A 20,774-nucleotide genomic window follows, 5' to 3' on the forward strand; every position below is an offset into this window, starting at 1 on the left:
GGATGAATTTTTAAAATTTAAAAATGTTGCTGAAATTAAAAATTTTGAAATTCAATGAAACATTGGCAACATTTTCAACATTTTTCACTACTTTTTCCTTTTTTGTTTCCTAGAAATGGGAAAAGTGTTCTGAAAGTTTTGATTTTTTTAAAAAGAAGGTGAAAAAAAGAATCAAACTGTGGCTGTGAGACTTTGCCCCTGGTTTTGATGAGCTTTGTTTGGCTGCAAGAGCAGAAATGTTGAGTAGAAGCCCGCACAGCGGCTGCAGCTACACTGGAAGGGAGAGGGCAAAATGGAGTCCAGCTAGAACTAGCCCTCCCCAGCATCCCCAGATCCCAAACTGTACAGGGTAAACTGCCCTCCCTTGAGACATGAGGACGATGCAATGACTCCCTCCCACTAGCCATGTGGCCTTTGGTAAAAAAGCTGCAGGGAGGAGCCAGCCAGAACCTAATGATTTAGGAAATCATTGTGGATAATCATCTGAGCTTGAGCTCCCACTGCTGTAGCCAAACGTGATAAATTGATCCTGGTATAAACAGGGGAATATGAAGGAGGAGTAAAGAGGTTATTTTACTTCTGTATTTGGCATCTTTGGACCATCAAGCCCATGGGGCCACTCAGGAACGGACCAAATGGTGAAGGATCGTTACAGCTGACCATTCAGCTTAGCGTTAAAGAAGAAGAATTTGGCACTGGTGCAACTGCTGCTGGAAGGGTCTGTCCAGTTCTGGTGCCCACAATTCAAGAAAGATGTTGATAAATTGAAGAGGGGTCAGAGAAGAGCCTGAGAATGATTAAAGGGTTAGAAAACCTGCCTCACAGCAACAGACTCAAGGAGCTCAAAATATTTAGCTTAGCAGAGAGAAGATAAGGGGGTGACTTGGTTAGAGCCTGTAAGTATCTACATGGGGAACAGATATTTGATAATGGGCTTTTCAGTCTAGCAGAGAAAGGTGTGAGAACATCCAGAGGTGGAAGTTGAAGCTAGAGAAATTACGACTGGAAATAAGATGTACACTTTTAAAGGTGAGAGAAATTAACCCATTGGAACAAGTTTCCCTGGGGCTGGTAATTCTCCATCACTGACAATTTCTAAATCAAGACTGAATGTTTTTTGTTTTTTTTCCCCCTAAAAAATCTGCTCTGGTTCAAAGAGGAGTGAATCCAGGGCAAGTCTCTGGCCTGTGCTATTCAGGAGGTCAGACTAGATGCTCACGGTGGTCCCTTCTGGCCTTATGGCTGATGAATCTAAGGAAGAACTGCTAAGTGGCTGCAAACGGTGGCCTGGTGCTTGGATCAAGACCAGAACGCGACGGGCTGGAGGCTGTAACCAGGTCCAGGCAGCACTTCTGGCTGTGCCCATGGTAGAGGTGCTGGTCACACAAGCGCCTTCTCCTCGTGGCCTCCCGCTGTTACAGCTCTGCTCTCATTTCCTCCCCTGCTGCCCCCTCCATCATTTGCTTTTCCCATTCTCCTTCCATGCACCTCTCTTGTGTGGAGCCATCTCGCCTCTGTCCTCCTTCAGACACCCCTCTGCTAGGCAGAGAGCTCCCAGGAGCTGGGATCTGGGCTCCTCGTGTGCTTAGGGGAACCCATGTATATTTATGTCCCCATAGTAACAGTGTCTTAGGAGGGGTAATGCAGGCACAGATCTACAGGGAACTGTGATGTCAGAGCAGGCAAGCTCTGCCCAGCCTCTCTAGCCTGCTCTCAGGCCACAAGTTTGGCTTCCATTGTCCGACTGCCCTTGACACAGCTTGGGCCCTGCTCTAGGCAGCCTGTGACCCCAGAACAGCCTCCCACCCTTCCTCCACACCCTCCTTTCCCGCCCTGGGCCTGCCCTCCAGAGCCACACACACTCAGCACCTGTCTCTCCTGAAACAGAAGCACAAAACATTGAGGAGCAGGTAACACATCAGCTCTGTGATCTGGGTCTGGTGCGGGAAGAGCCCTCAACCAGCAGCCCCTTCCCTTGTACTTCCTGTTGTCTCTACTCCTCCCCTGCCTCTCTTGGCATTGCCGGAGCCCCTCCAACTCCCATCGACCCTACAGAGAGCTTAGAGTAGGGGCAGTGAGCCTCAGCCTGATTCTGATCTCCCTTCCATTGCTGTCACCCTATTGACTGGAGGGACTTACTCCTGATTTACGCCACTGAGATCTGAATCTGGCTCCTCTGACATATCACATTGCACCTCTGTGGTGCTCTACACTTCATCGTGACAGCCCCAACCCCTCTTCCTTTCACTGGTGACAGCACCGGCACGGCACGGAGGCCAGACTGACCCCCTTTGGGTCCCATTAGCTTTGCATTTCACCTCTGCATTCATGACCTGGCATATTGCCCAGGCTGCTTGTGCTGAGGATGCGGAGCGCTGCAGGTGAGACAGGACAGGTTATTTCTCCTCCCTCCTGGTATCTGCTACCCCCTTTCTGCTCTCATCCCCCATTGCAGATTGGAGTTCAGGGCTTTCTCCTGTTCAGTGTCAAGACATTTGGTTTAATAAAACACCAGGGAAGTCCTGGCTAGCACTAGGGTGACCAGACAAGAACTGTGAAAAAATGGGACATGGGGTGGGGGGTAATAGACGCTTATATAAGAAAAAGTCCCCCAAAACGGGACTGTCCCTTTAAAAACGGGACAGCTGGTCACCCTAGTTAGCACTCACTTATTGACTGGAGGTACAATGCTCAGTGGAGACAATGGCGATTTACTTTACAGGCCTCACAATTAGAATCAATACAAATGGCTTGTAAATCCGTGTTGTTATCATCGTTATCATCAGTCACTGGAGCAGTGCCTGAGGCTCTGATCAGGACTAGGGGTCCCACTGTGCCGGGCTGAGCCCCAGCACGCAGGCAGACTGCCCCAAGGAGCGCTTTAATTTCACAAAGTGTGTGACCAAGCCTAGGAGGCAGTGGAAGAGAGCAGGGGTCACATGTAATGAGATCACACGCCTCCCCTGGCAGACAGGGGGCACTGCACAAGGGCCCAGACTCTCAGAAGAGAGTGCTGGTCCTGAGTGTGAGTTTGTTCATTTGTTTCTGGCCCAGTCATCGCTGGGTGGCTGGTTTCTGGCAGGCTTCTCCTCTGCAGGGTCTTGATTATGGATCTGAAGCCGCTGGGTAATAGATGTCTGGACAAGTTCAAGGAGGGCAGCCCTTGTAGAAGGGGTGGCGTGGAAGGAAGTCTGGAGGTGGCTGTGGGAGAAGCAAACTCAGAGGTGGCTGGCATCACTGGCAGGATGGAGAGGGCGAATATGAGACAAGAAGGGAAGAGTTGACAAGCCATTAACATGATTGTGGCCATCCCTAGACATTCCCTGAAATTACAGTGTGACCCTGCCAGACCAGATACCACCTCATTTCAAGGCCCCAGGCCTCTTTGAACATTGACAAATGCAGAGCGGGGAACCAGTCTGGCTTCCGTGCCTGTTGCATTACCAAAATCAATATTCAATGTTAAGTTGATGAGAATGTGTTTAGTGTTTTATAAAATGCTTGTAGGATGCTGCCTGTGTTATAAAGTGAGAGCAAGCATTTGCATCGTAAATCCCCCCGCAACTCTGCAACTCACCAAACAGGAAAAATGCCTTGTGTACTGCAAATGATGGTCTCTAACAAGATGTTGAATCCTGTTCATCAAATGCAAACGAGCCATTGTGTGAGATCAAGGGTCAAAGACTTTGTTGTTAAGTGCATTATCTCCCACTCACCCCACGAAGAAGGGACCGCTGCGGAAATTGTTGCTGTCAGTTTGATTTCAGAGGAAAAGAAAATATAAAAATGCCTCACAAGGACACAGGATCGTCTGTTGGCTGTTTGGACTCTCCCAGAGCCAGAGACTCTAAACTGAAGTGAGAGATCCCCCAGGTTTTCGGTGGGTTTGCCCTGAAAGACATTTTGAATTGACAGATCGCTACAACTCTGTCACTTGCAGGATTTAGATTGGAACTCATTTGTGTGTATATCTGTGCTTGCTTTAACCAGTAAATAATTCTCGTATTTCTTTCTCCTACCAGTCAGGGTGTTTGCCCTGCTTTTTGACAGCATGCCCCAAAGTTGGCCTCACTATCGTGAGCTCTCCAGGCAGTGTGACAAACAGAGCATGAATAGATGGCATTGAGAATAAACCCGTGTGAGAGACTGTCCTTCTTAGGCAACCTTCTGCCTTTAGAGAGCATCCCAAAGTATCTCCAAATGCTGAGTACCGTTCTGTTCCATCTTGAAGAGGAGCAATGATTTTTGTTGGTCCCTTGAGTGCTCTCTTCGGAAAGGTTTCACTGACTGGCAAAGGCAAAACTGTAAAGATTTTACTGTCAGTCCCTGTGTTCCAAGCCGGTCTATCTGCATGTTGATAAGAGGGCTGCAATGCATCTAAGCTAGTCTCCCATTTCCTTCCTGCTCTCCCAGTGGCTCCTTTTGCTTAAGTCAATATCTGTGTGTGTGGAAGGGCAGGAAGGGTTCCTGTGCATGACCACGCTGTGACAAAGCTCCTCCTCTACCTTGGTGGGTCCTGCGCTTATTGACAGATTTACTCACCTCACAGATTCACCCTGTGGGTTGAGAAACTGCCCAGAGACCTTCCCCTCTGGTAGAATCCACAGTCCAGGTCAATTCCTCCTGTGTTTGATCAGGAGTTGGGAGGTTTGGGGGGAACCCGCGCCTGCCCTCTACTCCGGGTTCCAACCCAGGGCCCTGTGGACTGCAGCTGTCTAGAGTGCCTCCTGGAACAGTTACGTGACTGCTACAACTCCCTGCGCTACTTCCCCATGGCCTCTTCCCAACATCTTCTTTATCCTCATCACCGGACCTTCCTCCTGATGTCTGATAATGCTTGTACTTCTCAGTCCTCCAGCAGTATGCCTACTCACTCTCAGCTTCTTGTGCCTCTTGCTCCCAGTTCGTCACACGCACTTCCTCTCCTCTGGCTCCCTGGCTCCCTTTGGCCTGACTGGAGTGAGCCCTTTGTAGCAGCAGAGGGGCCTTAATTAGACTCAGGTGCTTAACAGCCTCACCTGACTCTTACTTAGCAGGTTAATTGGAGTCAGGTGTTCTCATTACCTGGAGCAGCCCCTGCTCTGGTCACTCAGGGAACAGAAAACTGCTTATCCAGTGGCCAGTATATCTGCCTTCTACTACTCTGCTGTTTCCAACAGGCCTGGGTCTGTCACAACGCGTATCCCACTGAACCAGTTCTTAAAATGCACCATGGGGGATAGACAGCTGCAGCAATAGCCTGGGTAGCATCAGCTTCAGCACCGGCGCACATAGACTCACTGGGAATGTTAGTGTGGGGGGATGGACTCCAACCCTCTGATCAACACGAAATGACTCCTGTCCTGCAACCACCCTCCTCAGGCAAAGATCTGATGGGCAGAGGGGCATTATGACCAGTGGAGTCTGGCTCAGGTGGACCAATGGGAACAACAGTTTCCTGTGTCATGGGCCTACAGCTGACAATCTCTCTCTCCAGTCCCCTGGCAGTCACAGTTAGCAACTGGAGTGTAAAAGCCTTAGGTGCCCTAAACTCTCATTGCAGCACCCAGGGAGGCAGTGTGTGTGTCACACCTTCCTGTTAGTATCTAAGTCTGTTTGTTAGCCGGGGATAGAATTTTGGGTTTGACTTTTTGATACTTATACTAAAATGTGTAAACAAGGGACAAAGACACAGTGATGTTGCTTCTGCCTAGTCAGCTGGATTTGTGAGTACAGTGGGAACAGATAAGACCAGTCAGTGTTACCGGACAGCACAATTTAAGATTGCCTCAACTCCTATCTCAAAACAAAGTCAAGCAACCAATCAGGAGGAGCAGAGGGGCTGGGGATGTGTGGGGGCAAATAAAACCCTAAAAGACCAAGCAGCACCATGTCACTCCTTATCCCTCCCATGGGGTACAAAAGAGGTAGGATGAAGACCCCAGACCCGAAATGGAACATGACCCATTAAGTTGTTAGTTGTGGGACTGTGGGTGTGCATTACAGGTATAATTGGGCCTGTTAAGAAGGAGGAAGTGGGAACAGAGAAAATGGGGAATGGGAAATAGGGAACTGGGACATGGACAAGGCTTTGCGGCGTCAGAGCTGGGAGGGGGACATGGGGTAAACGCTCTGCAGTGTCAGAGCTGGGAGGGGAAGCGAGGTAAACTCTCTGCAGTGTCAGAGCTGGGAGAGGACAGGGGGTAAACGCTCTGCGGTGTCAGAGCTGGGAGTGGGACGCAGGGTAAACACTCTGCGGTGTCAGAGCTGGGATGGGGACGGGGTTAACGCTCTGCGGCGTCAGAGCTGGGAAGGGGGACGCGGGGTAAACGTTCTGCGGTGTCAGAGCTGAGAGGGGAATGCGGGGTAAATGCTCTGCGGTGTCAGAGCTGGGAGGGGGACATGGGGTAAACGCTCTGCAGTGTCAGAGCTGGGAAGGGGGACGCGGGGTAAATGCTCTGTGGTGTCAGAGCTGGGAGGGGGATACGGTGTAAATGCTCTGTGATGTCAGAGCTGAGAGAGGGACATGGGGTAAACGCTCTGCGGTGTCAGAGCTGGGAAGGGGGACGCGAGGTAAATGCTCTGTGGTGTCAGAGCTGGGAGGGGGATACGGGGTAAACGCTCTGAAGTGTCAGAGCTGGTAGGGGGGACGTGGGGTAAACGTTCTGCAGTATCAGAGCTGGGAAGGGGGACATGCGGTAAACGCTCTGCGGTGTCAGAGCTGGGAGAGGGACGCGAGGTAAATGATCTGCGGTGTCAGAGCTGGAAGGGGGATGGGGTGAACGTTCTGCAGCATCAGAGCTGGGAGGGGGATACGGGGTAAACGCTCTGTGATGTCAGAGCTGAGAGAGGGACGTGGGGTAAATGCTCTGTGGTGTCAGAGCTAGGAGGGAGACGGGGTAAAACTCTGCGGTGTCAGAGCTGGGAGGGAGGACACGGGTAAATGCTCTGTAGTGTCAGAGTTGGGGGGGGGACGCGGGGTAAACCCTCTACGGTGTCAGAGCTGGGAGGGGGTCAGGGCGTAAAACTCTGCGGCGTCAGAGCTGGAAACGGAACACTGGAAACAGACTCTGCTGGCGTGTAGAGGTCTGGATATGCTTGTTTGGAACTAACCCCAATAAACATCGCATTGTCTGCGCTTTGAACGTCTGGTCTTTTGCTGCTTGCTGTCTGCGTGACAAAAACCAGGGAAGTGAGACGGTGGCGGGAAAGCCCTCTAACTCTTCTCACACACAGGGACAGATGCATTGTTTATGTCTCTCTCTCTATCTCTCACACACACACACAGGGAGAGAGGCATTGTCTTTCACACATAAGTGTGGATCTCTCTCTCAGTCTCCTCAGTTGAAGCTGCTCCACTGTGTATAAAATCATGAGACCAGAGAGTGTGAATGACTACTGGGGACAATGCTAAAAACAAGAGGGCAGAGTTAAGGTTACACGGGCAACTTTAACTGTGCATTTCCTAGTTTTCAGAAGTTTTTTACTCAATTCAGAGTGCTGCAAGGGGATAACTTCCCTCCAAGAAACCTTAACTCTGAGTTAACATTGTTTTTTGCCACTGAATTCTTATTCTTAGCATCAGCACCTGGGAAAGGCAAGAAGAGAAGGTGAGCAGGGGGGAGTCATTAATGGACTCAGGAGAGGAGCATAGGTGAAAAGCCTTGTCCCAGAAATAGTTAACGTTAAAGGTATGGAGACAGGATGGCCACAAAGTGGTAAGTACCAGTGACTGAAAAGAGCAGTAGGCCATGGATTTATCATGAGCATAAGGCCAGAGGGATAAGAGTGGCCCAGAGACAGAAAGTGAGCTGGGAGGAGGGAAACAGAGCTGTCTGAATAGCTACAGCAAGCAGGTAACCAAGGCTGACAACATCATGAATGAGAACCACAGAGACGTAGATTTTGTGGGCCAGGAAGACTGAATTTCACTCCTCGAAGTGCTTCCTGCTAGCCCAGGCGATGGGACGTTGGCAGGATGATGCGGGAAGCCCCTGTCATGCCTGTTTTTTGGATGGGGCTTTGTTCTCAAGGCATCTCTATCAAGCACCTTCCCCAGTACAAGAGTCACTAGTTTTCTTATTTCTGAGGATTAAAAATAATAAAGGAAGCCAGAGAGTGCCTGTGTTCATCACACATTCTTTTTCCAATCCTGCTCCCCAGCTGTGACTCATCACCCCATGCCCACTGGGGCCTGGTGGAACGTCTTCACAGAAAGGTCATGGGCTTCCTCGCAGACTCCAAAGTTAGCTCTGCGTGTGTGTGTGCATGTGGCGGAGCATCCCTCTGGCCATATGGTGGGATAGAGCTGCTGAGTGGCTGTACCCACCACATTTCTCACCACTTCCTGATGGCAAGATGAGGAGAAAACCGGGGGATTGTGCTCTATCGGAGAATGCCAGCAAAGGCAGTAGCTCCCTCCAGAAATCCCTGCAAGGCAATAGGGCCTGAGCCATGGTTTGTCCTGCTGTGACTCTCACATTGTCCTTCCCCTAATGGAGAGGGGGGATTTAGGCCAGTCCATTTAAAGGTGATTTTGTGACCATGGTGACAGAAGAGGGCAATGTGCCGTGAGCTTGGAGTGAAGCTGAGAAAATGCCTGACATGGGGAGCTCCCCTCCAGCTCTGCTTTTTTGGTGAACTGCTTCCAGCACAGTTACTATTGCTCATGTAGGATAACAGAGCCAGGTACCGCATAGTCGCTGGAGACTGTTGTGGGCCCCCTGGCAAGGGGGCCCTGGCTTTGTGCTTACAGCACAGGCCTGGCTATTCTGGGTGCTGGACTACCTCTGCCACATGCTACCTGTGTGGCTTTGGGCCGGCCACCTGGGTGCACTGTGCCTCAGTTTCCCATCTATACAGAGGTATTGTGGGGCATCACCACTAGCATTTGCAAAGGGCACTGGATAGAAGATGTGTGAGGAGGGAAGCTTAGCCCATTGGATTTATGGGGCAGAGGATGTTATACTCCCTAGGGATTCTGAGGGGCTAGACCATGATCTGGGACCGACTACACATGCACATGCACTCAGACAGAGGCTGTAGATGGCATCTGGGTGCGATAGGCCCAGTTCGCAGATTTTAATGCAAGCAGAGACCATTGTGATCACCTCGTCCTGACTTCCTGCATAGCACAGGCCACAGGACTTCCCTGAATCAAGTCCTGCTTCAGAACCAGTAGCTGCACTATTAGAAAAACATCCAATCTTGGATTTAAAAATGGTCAGTGATGGAGAATCCACTGCTACTCATGGTAAGTTGTTCCAATGCTTAGTTACCCTCATTGTTAACAACTTGCATCTTATTTCCCATTTGAATTTGCGCAGCTTCAACTCCCAGCCATTGGATCATGTTACACCTTCCTCTGCTAGATCGAATAGCCAATTATCAGGCTTTTGTTCCCCATATAGTTACATACAGATTGTTATCAAGTCACCCCTTCACCTTCTCTGGGCTAAGCTAACTCGTGTTTCCCACTTTAAGGAATATTTTCCAATCCCTTAATCATTCCCATGGCTCTTCTCTGAACCCTCTCCAATTGCTCAAACTGTTTCTTGAACTGTACGCACCAGAACTGGACACAGCGTTCCAGCAATGGTTGCACCAGTGCCAATTACAGAGGTAAAAGAGCCTATTTACTCCTATTCAAGATTCCCCTGTATATACATTCAAGGATCACATTAGTCCTTTTGGCCATAGTATTTCCTGGGAGCTCATGTTTGGTTGAAGCAGCAAAGAGTCCTGTGGCACCTTATAGACTAACAGACATATTGGAGCATGAGCTTTCACGGGGGAATACCCATTTCATCGGATGCATGTTTGATTGATTATCCACCTTGACACCCATGTTTTATTCGGAGTCAGTGCTTCCCAGGGTAGGGTCCCCACCTTGTAACTAAGACCTACATTCTTTGTTCCTAGATGCATACATTTACATCTTGCTGTACTCAATCTCTGTTTGCTTGTGCACAGCTGACCAAGCAATCCAAATTCTATACTCACTAGGAGGGTGGTGAATCACTGGAATGGGTTACCTAAGGTGGTGGAATCTCCATCCTTAGAGGTTAACAAAGCCCTGGCTGGGATGATTTAGTTGGGATTGGTCCCGCTTTGAGCAGGGGGTTGGACTAGATACCACCTGAGGTCGCTTCCAACCCTGACGTTCTATGATTCTATAGCAGTGACCTGTTGTTGATCCATTGAAGTGTGTCGTATTGATTGTCTACAGCTTCATTCACTAACAAACAGGAGCCGAGCAAGATGGCTCGAAACAAACCTTTCTGCATTCTTGGCCCTGATGGGGGCCTCCCAGGCCCCAGCCCGTGTTTCAGCTGCCTTGAGGCTCCTGTAACTTATACGGCACTGCAATGGCTCCCCATGGATCACTGCAGCAGGTGAGCATAACTGAAGCACAACGCTTTCTGACTCTGCCCCCTTCCTCCCCAGCACAACCCCTCTCACCCCAGAGGAGCCACCTGCAATGATCAGGGCCTGGGCAATCACATCTACTGGTCAGCCAAGAGTCAACACCAAAACCAACATCGGTGCCAAGGCAAAGGTCAGAGCCGGAGGCAATGTCAGGGGTAAGGCAGAGGAGCAAGGACTGAGGGTAGGTAGGGATCTGGGATGGGTGGACAGGAACCAGGAGCAGGTGGGGAGGCAGGACCCAGATAAGCAGGAAGAGTCCATAGTAGCAGCCAGCCAGGAATTCTTCTAGCAGCTCAGACAACTTCCTGTTGTTACTTCCTGATTTATATAGCACTCCTCAACCAATCATGGGGCTGGATATTTCCACCAATCAGGAACTTTGGGGGTGGGGCCCTCTGCAAGCTAACCCTTCCCTAGACTTTTTCCTGCTTACTCAGGTGAGCAGCTGGGAGATGGTTGTGGTCTGAGCACAGCGCAGGGACCCTGGGGCCTAGGTTCGAGGTCTGTGATCCCTCACACCACATCCTATTGAGGATCTGGGGCAGAGCATGAGGCAGTGACACAGCTTTAGCCAGGCTCTGTCTCAGCACAGCCTCTGTCTAAGAACGTGACTCATGACACACAGCGTCAGGGGTGAGAAGCTCTTTGGGAAAGTGTCAAACAATGCTAACCCCAGTGTTTAATTTGTGCCAGGTCTGAGCCCTGGCACCTCTGGGCCTGGCAGTTCGTAGCCCCAGCACCTCTGGGCCTGGCAATTCGTAGCCCCGGCACCTTTGGGCCTGGCGGTTCAGAGCCCGGCACCTTTGGGCTTGGCAGTTCACAGCCCTGGCACCTCTAGGCCTGGCAGTTCAGAGCCCTGGCAGCTTTGGGCTTACTGCATCAGTTATGAATGTAAAAAAGTTACTTGAGCCCCGGCACGTCTTTCATTACAAATTAAGCACTGGCTGAGGACTGGGAAAGCTCCAATTCTCTGTTCCTCCAAGGAGCCCTCCATCAAACACAAGACAGAACTGTGTCCATCAGGGAAACAATAAAGGTCACAAACGTCGTTTGACACTGTTGATTCCAAACCCTGGTGGGTTTGTTCTAACTTAGGATCCTGTTGGGATCTGCAGGATTGGTGCTGATTACAAGCCTACTGGTCAATTCTACAAGAAGATGGTTTTTGAAGATTAAGCAATTGAACTAGTCCTCAGTGGAAGGGTCAAAACATCTGGGTCTCCCACACACATCAGGAGGAATCTCCTGTTTCTCCGGTGTCAAACCCAGCCTCCCTGCTTCCTGAAAGGCTGATGTAAACCCAAGGTGCCAAATGAAAGGTGGTAATTACTCCCTGACTGGCAAAATGCGGATCCATACATACGAGTACTTCACAGCTTCAGGGGAGAATGTGCACTGAAGCCCCTTGCGAGATTTCTGGGAGCCCTTGGAACGGGAAGCAGGAGATGTTTCTGGTTTCCATATTGGTTTGTGCACTAGCACCAGTTGTACAGAGGTGCGGGCTGCCTTGTCAATTGCATCTGTTCTGTTCCACTCCACAGGCAATTGGCAGCTTTACACAGCTCTATGCCTGTCACCATACCCAAGGGTCAGATCCTCTCAGGGTATCATGGGAGGAGCTCAGCACGTGCAGGAGCAGAGGGATTTTGCACCCCGTTCGGGAGGGCCTGCTGTGGAGATTTTGAACAGCACCCACATCAACAAATATCCGGGGCTGAAGCGGAAATCCGTGTCCTGCGAAGGAATTCTACCTGCCCAGACCGTTGCGTAAGCGAGTTCTCAATGGCTGGAGCTTATTGCTCTCCCTGCTGAGGCTGAAAGTAAGGGAAGGGCACTCAGGTCTTGGGAACAGTAGCTGCGATAAGTGGTGCTAAAATGGCTCTGTGGCCATTGCCTGCTGTTCCCTGGCACTTTACATAGGAGGGGGAGAATGGAATGCGCCTGGTATTGGAATTGGGGACCGAGCTCTCTGAGGAGGAGAATGAATTGCCCGCCTGCCTCCCTTCAGAGCTAAGGCACGCGGCCTCTCCGGAACAAGGGCTGCCTCAGGAAGCATCTTCTCCGAGCCATCCTCCAACCAGAGTCACAGCCTCCCACGGGAACACATGTGCCTAGGGCTCTGGGAATTAAATCCCACACTGCCCCAGTGGGTGTGCTCCGAGTCCCCACTCGCTCGCAGTAGAAGGGTGTCCTCTTTGAGCAAGGGTTAAAGGGGTGCCCGGACACACAGTCGGCTTCCTTGGTGACCGTTGCGGGGCCTGGAAGAATGGAGCCCTGGAATGAGAATTTGCTTCTGCATTAGCATCCCAGCAGACAGCACTAGCCTCTCCACGCCAATTCCCCGCAGCGTTAGACAGCAGCACTATTTTTACCTAAGCAGTGGGAAATTTCTCAGCGAACTGAAAAAGAAGAGAAGAGAGAAGCAAACGCAGCAGGTGAGAACTTGCGATTTCCCATCTGGTGCTGCAGACTGGTCGGGCTGCCCCTCCCTGTGTGCTGTACTTGGAGATGATAAGCCCAGGATATTGAGAGAGGCACTTCTAGAGCTCCCAGTGCTCCTGGATACATCCACAGTGAAAGCCAGTGATACAGCTGAGGGCCCAGGCCCGCCCCACTCCCACCCAAAGCAAGGGCCAAGGGTCTGCTGGAGCGATGGGAGCCGCCTTCGGCCCCTACATTTCTCTTCTAATCTCATTTTGTCACCACCACCTTCGGCATTGCCAGCCCCCTGCTGAGTGCCCCCTGCCCCCATCTAACTCCTGGCGCTGCCCCTCCCAGCTGTTCCACCCAGATGTCCCCACACCAAGCCTCTGCCCCTGTCCTGCCCTGCCTGCCTCCCCTCCCCCTTCCCTCATCCCAGCCTCTGCTCTGCCCCTCCCTCTCCATCCGCCTCTGCCCTGCTCGGTCTTGTCTCCCTCCTCCCCTGGCAATGATTTCCAGGCTAGTGCCTCTGGAGCGTCCCCGCCTCTGCCAGCCTGGGCACTCAAGCACCAAGCTCCACGTGCCACATCCCACTGTGCCTGCACCTCCCCCTGAGAATCCTCAGGAGAGGCAATTCAAGCACGTTCCCCTCCGAATACAGCTTAGCCTTGAATTCACAATGGCTGAGCTCGCCGCCTGCCTCTTGTCATTCCTTTGTTCCCCTCAAGGCCAAGCAGACACCTACCTGCATGGCTCTCTGGAAGGATTCCTGAAAACACGGGGCACAATGCAGCAGGTGAGATAGTTCAGCTTTTGTGCTGCACACTCAGGCTAATGGGGTGCTTCTTCCCTGCGTTTCAGAGCCACGTGCGCTGCGTTACGTTCCGAGTGCTGGTGTGCAGTCGTGGGAGAGCTCGCACCACGAGATGGGACACAATTCCCTTTTCTAGCTCCAGCCACTTCCAAGCATCGCAGATACATCTGCAGCCATCCAGTGCATGGGCACACATACCAGACACACAGGCCTACGCTTTCACAAGCTGCCTCTGTACCTAGGTAGGCAACAGACACCCCCACATGCCGGCTGATACAATCCCACACACCAGCACACCCTCCGAAGGCTTTGATTCCTAACCGGGGTCTCCCTGGCTCTGTCAGGACAGATGTCACTCAGCTGCCATACTGGCGCTTGGCCGGCTCTGTTTGTGAGTCCTGGTGTGTGTGTCACACAGATCCCTCAGAAAACGCCAGTCAGTCTTTGGGGTGAATGCCTCAGACTCGTGTGCTAGTCTGACAGCTCCCATTTTCTGGTTGCGGGTGGGCCCAGCGTAGCAGTCTTTGTTTCCAAGGCCTTTTCATTGCTCTTCTTCCTGTTGCCTCAGCAGATCCAAAGAGACGGGGGTCTCGAATGGCCACGCTTTGGAGTGCTGACCAGGAGGGTTCTGACATGAGAGCAGATAAGCCTGAAGAAGCTGAAGCGTGCAGTGCCAGAGAGGCACTGAAGCGGATTCCCTTCGCCAGCCTGGAGACTGACAGTATCTCCTTGGCAAATAGCAGGAGACCAGCTTTTTTCCAGTGGCTGGGTTTGAAGATTAGGGTCAAACTGAAAAGCAACAAAATCCCCAGCTAAACTATATGGAGCCGGCCTCGGTGTGGAGGGGGGAGGAAATCAAACTCAACCAAGGAGCCCCAAACTCAACAAGCAGCAGAGAAGTTTGAGCCCGGCTGCAAGAGGAGGAGGTTCCAGGGATGTGTGAAGAGAAAATGAGATAATAACATTTGGATTTATTTATAAACCAAACCCTGCATCTGCTGCACCCAAGATAGCTTGGTTCAGTCTTCAGCATTAAACATTTCCTTAGCCCACAGCCCCGCTGGCGCTGCTCGCACCCTCCTGCTGCCTGCCAAGCAGCCAATCCATCTAGGCAGCTCTAATTAAACTTCAGAGATAATGAATTTTTCAATGGTTAATGATTAAAACAGTTAAAGTAGAATATGGCCGGATGGCGTGACTGGTTCACTCATCTAAACTGACTGCAGTGGGGGCGCATGGGAGCACCTGGGCCATTTACTGGGCGAACAGGTCTCTTGTGGGCGAGGTTCTTTGGAAATACCAACCCTGCCAGAATCAGACGGAGGCTTTGATCTGAGAACGTGGGAACAGTAGGCCCCACCACCAGACAGGCGAGATGAAAGGGTTGGGGAGTCTTTAAAGGGCCAGCTTTCCTTTTCTAAGTTACTATTTGTGGCTTTTGTTGGGACAATTATGTGAAAGATAAATAGCCACCACCCTCCTTTCATGCTGCTGACAGCTCCTCAGCTTATGAACAGCTGCTATCAGCCTAATCAGCTGAAAAATCATTTCTAAATGAGAGAGTCCCAGGCAGAAGAGTGATTTATGTCTGTGAACCAAAAATAAAGGGCTCCCATTAGCACTTGGAATGAAGCACATTCAACGCCGTGTTCTGTAATAGGTCTGTGATCATGGGAGGAACCTATAATGCATGATTTTCAGAGAGCCTGTGTAATCCATGTGCCAGTTGGCTTTTTGGCTTATGCTATAGAGGCTCAGGCACCAAGCTCCAGAGGTCCCCAGTTCAATCCTGCCTGGTGACAGCCAGGGTCTGCCAGCATTACACAAGGCCAAGGCATTATAGAGAGAGGGAATGGCTGGGAGCTCACAGCATATCAACCCTCCATCATGGAAATGCTTAGCAGAATTTACTGAGGTGTATACATTGGGCTGGGAATCCTATAAGCAAGGGAACACTCATGAATAGAGGGCTCTGGAGAGTGATGTCCTATACTTACTCCCAGAACATGGCACCACCATGCCAACCATCTTCAGTCCTTGCATGGGATGGCAGGATAATTTGGTCTCCAGGGACTGTCCAGTTTTTTATCTCTTTGCTGAGACCAATAATGAGAGGGCCAGTGCAGTAATGCTGATTTTGTGATATAGGCCTTTGTCCGCTCGCAACTGAGTGAAGACCCATCAACTCAAAGATCTGAATGTGGAGGAGGCTTGGAATGACTTTAAATCAAAGTTGCAGAAATCGGCATCCCAAACCAGGGGGAAAAAATCATAGAGAAGAGCTTCAGACCAGACTGGATGAATGAGCATCTCCAACAGGTTATTAAGAGAAAGCAGAAAGCCTACAAGGAATGGGCAATGAGATGGATCAGCAAGGGAAGCTGTACACGTGAATGGTGGATCTCTGCTACGAAATCACTGTTGCAGACTGCTGGTTCCCTTTCAGTGTTTGCCTTTGATTAGACATGTATACGAATAGGAACTGTGCCTGAAGTTATACTAGCTGAGAAAGAGTGCAGAGAAAACCCAAGTTAACAAGCTTCAAGCTTCAGGGCATAGACTCATCCATGATCAATTGGGGCAAGATAAAAACTGCCCTTGTGGTAGAGATATGCGCAGTAAGATGCATGGGGGGTGGGATTTAAACTTTCTTATGAAACATCCACTATGAGTCACTTCTGGAGACAGGATGCTGGACAATTGGCTTGTTCCAACACAACAATTCCCACATCTCCAATTTGCCACTGTTGTTATGATATTGCCAGTATTAATATATTCTGCTCCTTCCTAATATTTTCTATGTAGGTGAGAGGCTACACAGACACTACTAGCAGCATTTGCTTCCCCGTGGGAGAGTTTGCATCTGGGAAAAGTGAGTTAGGCGCCCCAAAGCCGACACGTGACTCTGTGCCCAGCCCATGGCTGCTCTCTGGCACTGCCAGTCTGATAATGTACAAAAGCACAGATCTTCCTTCCTCTAAGCAAAGAGACTAAAGAATCAGTCCCTCAATAGAGATCAGCAAGAAACGAATTATCCAGTGACTCAAAATAAGGCCCTTGTCTGCCCTCAGCTATGCCAGCTGAGCGCCGCTTTCTGTGGGAGTCCGTGCCAGCGAGATGTTTCAATGGACTCTCCTGCATCAATTAATGTGCTTGAGACCAGGAAGGCCCTGGCATGCAAAAGAAAGGAAACATCAAACAGCCACTCTGACACATGTTTAACATTTTATATTTCTTGTAAAAATGCAGAAAGGTTGAGTTTTAAATATTCATCTCCCGGGAAGACAACTGGGATGGATGAAAGGCTGCAGGTCTCCAGGGTGGGGTGAGGTGAGGTGGCTGACGTGTGGTTCCTTAGAGGGATTATGAGGCTGTCGGGCAGTTCCCTGAGGGAGCGGAGAGGTGTCGTGCCATTACTCGGGTGAGAGGGTGGGGTAAGATGTTGGTGTCATAACGTCGACATGCTCTGAGAGTGTGAACACAGAGCCAGTGTCGCTACTTTATTGAGTATATGGGGGAGGGATAGCTCAGTGGTTTGAGCATTGGCCTGCTAAATCCAGGGCTGTGAGTTCAATCCTTGAGGGAGCCACTTAGGGATCTGGGGCAAAAATCAGTATTTGGTCCTGCTAGTAAAGGGAGGGGGCTGGACTCAATGACCTTTCAAGGTCCCTTCCAGTTCTAGGAGAGAGGTGTATGTCTCCAATTATTAAATTTTTAAAATTAATATCGCAAGTCTCATGATATTTGGTGGTTTTCTGAAAGTCCCACTCCCAGAGGCCAATGATTATGGGAAAATCCCAGCTTTCATTTTTAAAAAAGCAAGTGCCTAGCCTCACAGTTGTGGGGAGAAGCTTGAAAATGTGACCTAAGATTGGAAACCAGGAGGCAAATAAAAAGAATATTATTTTTTAAATCTTGTGTTTTTTAAGCCACTCTCATGATTTTGGCGTGTCTGGCTTATGAGCGTTAACAAGATGGGTCAGCAATGTGCATACACAGAAGCAGGAGTCACCTGTTCAGCTTCCAGCCTGGAACAATCTAATCCCCAGACAGCATAGGGTCTCAACACCTCCACTCTCCTATGAACCAGCCCCAGAGACCGTCACTCTTCTCTGTGTGGTGAGATCAGATGACAGTGCTGTTATGCTCGGTGAGAGCAGAGATGAAAGTCTTCTAAAAACCCAAAGCCGGCTTTCAAGGGCCTTTCATAATTGTACAAGCCCTTCTGTGGCGGTTATAATTAGGAGATCTCATTGAATTCCTTTCTCAAGGCCAGACAGATGCGTGTTACAGCAGCTTCCTCTAACAAGGGAGCAGAGCGAGCTGGTGCCACGTCAGTCAGGGAAGGTTCTGATTAACTTTTCCTCTTCCCTGGCTCTCCCAAATGCGGCTCTTTCACTAAAATCAGACACTGAGATCCATATGAGCAGCAGCCAACTCACAGTCCCACACAACAGGCCTAGGTCCTGCCAAGGGCCCTGCTCAAACCCTGCTGTGTCTGGGATTCCCTAGGTCAAAGGGCAAAGTTGAGGGAAACATGGAGGGACAGTGCTCCTCCCTGCTCCCCTCCCTTTGGTTGGGCAGGGCTCCCCACAACTCCCCTCTCCCTCTGTCTTGGTTGGGCAGCACCACCACCCCCGGCAGGTCTCTGGTCCCCTTAGTTGGTGCACCCCTCCCATCTGACTGTGACCATGGGTCTGGATGAGGGTAGGAGGATGTCCTGGTATCCTCAGGGAGCAGCTGGGCTTCTCAGGAATTGGGGACACTCAGGCCGTGTCTACACTACACATCTTAAGCACGGTGATGGACGTGGGGTGCTGGTGTCTATGGATGCGTACCCCAGAGTATGGGCTCTGGTAAAACTCCTGAGGGCACTGTTGTAATATTAGGGGAGCAGACAGTGTCAGAACCCCCCACCACAGCCACAAGGCCTGTGATTGTCAGAGTTTAAAGCTGAGTGGGTCTAAAGAACGGAACATCCATTACTGGCATCAACTTAGACGGGCTGGTGGGTCAACCATAATGGCCCTGTAACAGAGGCCCCTGGGATATGTGGTAACTGGGCTTCAGGCTTACCCAGGGAAGGTGAGGCTTTGGGAAAGAGGTGTTTCTCTGAGTGGGCAGCGGGCAGGCAGACTGGGATGCACTCTCCGGAAGGGAGGTTGGGTCCCAAGAGCTCTGGGGCATGCTAAGAAATTGCAAGATGGGTGGGTTCTGCTCTGGTAAATCTGCCTAATTTAGCTTCCGGAGGAGTGTTGGATCGGAGGAGTTCAGACTGGTGTGCTGGCTGTTTGTGATTGTATCATCTTTTTCTCTAGTGCTTTGTTCCCTTTACTGAGTATATCTACTTGTCGTGAGATCACTGTTGGACACATGCTCCCGAAGGGAAGAAACACCAGTGTCCAGTTGCACCTGCATGGTAACAAGCACTTGGCTTGGGTGGGTTGCGGTACCCAGATCCCAGACGAGGAGTGAGAGAATTGCACAATTGCTCTCCAGACAGGTAAGGGCCCTGAGGCCTACCACCCAAGGGAGTGCACGCCACAGGGAATGCAGACCACGCTGCAGAACAGGGGCTGTGTCCTGGAAAGCAGGGGCTATGAAAAGAAGTTAGGGGTTGGAACAGGTAAGCGTCACAATAGGAGCGGCAGCAGGGAGATGGTTTCACTCCTGGATGTGTCAGTGGTGAGATCAATACTGAAATTCTGTGTCCAATTCTGGTCTCTATGTTTTTAAAAGGATGCAGAAAAAAGCTGCACAAACGACTTGTGGGCTGGAGAAAATGAGGTCGCGTGAGAGACATAAAGAGCACTGTTACCCAGGGTTCTTTCAGCCCAAGGCTCTTGGTAACGACCTGTTTAGCTGATCAGAAAGAAGATTGAAAAATGACTTGATTACAGTGTATAGATACCTTCATGAGGAGAAAATACGGGTACTGAAGGGCTGACAGGCAGAACAAGTCCTGAAGGCTGGAAACTGAAGCCAGGTAAATTTCAACTGGAAATCAGGCCCCCATTTTTATCAGTGTACCATTGGAACAAACACCCAAGGGGCGTGGTGGACTCTCCATCTCTTGATGTCTTCAGATCCAGCCCGGTTGCCTTTCTGGAAGATGCATTAGGCTCAGGAGAAGGGTAAATGGATGAGATTCTCTGGCCTGTGATGTAGATGCTGTCAGACTGGATGAGCTATGACTGATTCAGAGAGACCAGAAAGGGAACAGAGGTGTAAGTAACCCCATCACCACAACAAACACCAGCCAGTCGGCTAGTGCCAAGCTCCACCTACCACACTGCTTTACAAACAGACAGACGGGATCAGAGGTTCCTACATGCATCACCCAGGGCAGTGTTTTCCCCAGGAATTGAAATTGGGGAGGTGTTCAAATGTACGGGGGGGCGAAGGCCGAGGTTGTGCCATGAATGCAAAATGATGTTAATTCTTTCTCTAGATGCATAAACTTTCATGACATTTCAATCAAAAAGAGGAGTTAAGCTTCCTGTGGCTGTCCCGGTTGCTGTAAGCAAGTTTCGGACGTTTTCGTCGGCAAGGCGATTCAGTGCTAACTCTCGGCTGCACATTTGAAACATCAGAAACCACCACCAAACACCAGCAACTGAATTTCTGATGATGCACTGCTGGTTACAAATCATCATTTGAAATTATTAGGTCCACCAACATCGCCAAAATGAATGCGCCGACATTGTCATAAAAAACAACAGCTGTGAGAGGTAGCTCGGCTTTGTTCATACAAACCTATTGTGCGTTTTCAGGTATGATGGTTTTTTAATCATATATCTGCTTTTAAATTAATGTTACGCTAGCATATGAATGTTTCAACTTCAATTCAAATTTCCAACCGACGACTAAGTGAATTTTTGTCCAACTAGAAATATTTTAAAACAGCTAGATCTAGTTGGAAAATGACTACATTGGCAACATTGTGGAGTTGACTTTTGTTTTTGATGGACTTCTTTTGTTTTTGCCAGAAAGCGCTCATCCGTGTGTGTGGCAGGCATAGCCTCAGGGGGAAGAGGCCGAATGGAGCCAGGGCCTTGGGGCAGAGCATGGGCAGAGCTGGGGGCAGGGCCACGGTCTGGGCGCCAGAGCCGTCAAAAGATTCATCTGGCCC

General features: G+C 50.3%; 1 long non-coding RNA gene across 4 annotated transcripts in view; it reads left to right on the top strand.

Moving 5' to 3' along the window:
* LOC115660763 overlaps window positions 1-20,390 on the top strand; it is a 134,332-nt gene extending 113,942 nt beyond the window's left edge. For 2 of the 4 annotated variants that reach the window (XR_004002923.1, XR_004002924.1), the window contains one exon: window positions 3,055-4,527. This is a non-coding gene — a long non-coding RNA (uncharacterized LOC115660763). Of the gene's footprint in view, window positions 1-3,054; window positions 4,528-10,425; window positions 10,566-18,960; window positions 19,146-19,381; window positions 19,629-20,093 lie in introns of those variants that run through there. The other 2 variants (XR_004002920.1, XR_004002922.1) reach the window with 2 other exon arrangements.
* The last annotated feature ends 384 nt before the right edge of the window (window positions 20,391-20,774 follow it).

This window comes from Gopherus evgoodei, chromosome 13 (genome assembly GCF_007399415.2).
Source record: "Gopherus evgoodei ecotype Sinaloan lineage chromosome 13, rGopEvg1_v1.p, whole genome shotgun sequence".
In the NCBI taxonomy this organism is placed as follows: Eukaryota; Metazoa; Chordata; order Testudines; family Testudinidae; genus Gopherus; species Gopherus evgoodei.